At 39.1% G+C, this 2,033-nt stretch overlaps 1 pseudogene; it reads right to left on the bottom strand.

Annotated features, from left to right (window-relative positions):
- Positions 1-747: 747 nt before the first annotated feature.
- On the bottom strand, positions 748-1,645 carry LOC110542353 (ADP/ATP translocase 2-like; annotated as a pseudogene).
- Between the last annotated feature and the right edge of the window lie 388 nt (positions 1,646-2,033).

The following is a 2,033-nucleotide window of genomic DNA, read 5'->3' as shown; positions in this document are numbered from 1 at the left end:
CATCCCTTGGGTTTCTTACACAATGAAGTTTGGACAGAGTCCCCTCTTCCAAAACTCTTTCTACTCGTATAACCTTAGGACATGCATGTGAATATTATGATTTTGAGAAAATTCACAAGTCTTGTATCCTGTCATTTTTTCAATGTTGAGTGTGATATGAGTGATGAGTTTTTGATATATGATCTTCATATATGATATAGAGGATATGTTTTCCTATGTTTGTTTTGTTAAAAGAACTTATCAGCAATATTTTTGAATAATACGCTTTTGCATCTATTGAGGCTATCACATTTTGTGTTTTATTATGTTGAAGAGTTATTGTACATATATTTAATGAATTTTATTGATAATTTTGTATGTTCTTATAGTGTTTTTATAAAATCTGATCTGTTTCCTTCCCATTCCTTCTATTTTCTCCCTTCAAATTTTTTCTAAATCTGTTTTTATATAATATGTTTCAGTCTCAACTTCTTTTGCTTCTTTGTTTTCAGATATTTACATTTCTTCAATTTGTGTTATCAGAAGTGACTGAATATAAATATAAAAATGTAAAAAAATATAATTGAGTATCATCATTATTGTAGTTATTGAAATAGCTTTAAGAGAAAAGTGGTTAGATGAGTATTATTGCTTCCCACTTTTCAATTGGTCGATAGATGCCACTGATAAAGCAGACAGACCCAGAGCGCTCAAGATACGGTGTATTATACAACATAACTGTTCTCAGGGAGAACACCTAGGATATAATTATGTGCACTTCTTGATCTCATCATACAAGACAAACACAAAGGCCCCACCCATGCCCCTGAGAACGTTGGACCTTGTGCCCTTGAAAAAAGCCTTGCTTCCTTCATCACAAGCAATTTTCCGTCAGCAGTCAAGCAGTGCCTGTATAGATGATATCCGTTCCTTTGCGTCCTGAGTGCATCATCACTTGATGGCGAACCCTGTCAAAGAGTGGGAAGTCAGGCCAGCAACAGCAGTGACAGACTGAGCAATCATCCAGCTGATGAAGACATGAGTATTCTTGGGATCTGGAAGCATTCCCTTGGCAGTGTCATGGATACCAAAGTAGGCAGCTCGGTAGATGATAATGCCCTGTACCGACACATTAAAGCCTTGGTACAGGCCCTTAATCCCATCAGATTTGTTAGATTTTAAGCAGGCAGTAACCAAGGCATTTGAATTCCCTTTCAGCTCCAGCTTTTCCCACAGTAGCTGCTACACGAGTATGGGCAAAATCAAGAGGGTACACAAAGCACAAGGATGTGGCTCCAACAGCACCACCTGATACCAAGTTCCCTGAAAAGTAGCGTCAAACGTGGGTCCTCTTGTCCAGGCCATCCAGAAAGATCTGCTTATTTTTATCTTTGAAGGCAAAGTTGGGTGCATGGGTGTGGAAGTAGCTGATGACATTGGCCAGGTTATCACTCCAGAAGGACAGGACTCCCTGTTCCTTGGAATATGACCCAAACAGTCTATAATGCCCTTGTATTGCTTATCTGCAGTGATTTGCTTGCTGACATGATGCAACTGCAGCAGCAGCTTGACCCACTTGATAGGCGTTCCTGCCCGTCTTGGAGATGGCCGCAGCTACTCCACTAGTCAAGAAGTCCTTGGTGAAGGATGCAGTGGCATCTGTCATGTTGAAAGAAAAAAAAAGAAGAGGCACGCGACTGCAGGACTGGACTGGGAAGACAGCAGGCTTTGACCCCCCAGACTCTGGGCCTTTTATTTCTTTAGATATATAATGACTTCATTTAATATATATATATATATATATATATATATATATATATATATATACACATATGTAATGACTTCACTTAATGCTACCTCTATAAGCACTGGTATAGGACCACATACTGGAGCATGAATGGACTCTCGGGATCAAAAAAAGAAAACTTAGTCCACTTCATCCACCAATTTCCAGTAGATCCTAAATTATGGGTGGCAATTCATGATCCCTTCGTGTACCCAGAACTATTTTTGTTGCCTTGACCTTGTCTATGTCCTAGGTATACAAATCAAAG

Source organism: Meriones unguiculatus, chromosome 3 (assembly GCF_030254825.1).
Source record: "Meriones unguiculatus strain TT.TT164.6M chromosome 3, Bangor_MerUng_6.1, whole genome shotgun sequence".
NCBI classification, from domain to species: domain Eukaryota; kingdom Metazoa; phylum Chordata; class Mammalia; order Rodentia; family Muridae; genus Meriones; species Meriones unguiculatus.
Note: the sequence above shows the minus strand (reverse complement) of the source record. Positions and strands in the feature narration are given on the sequence as shown.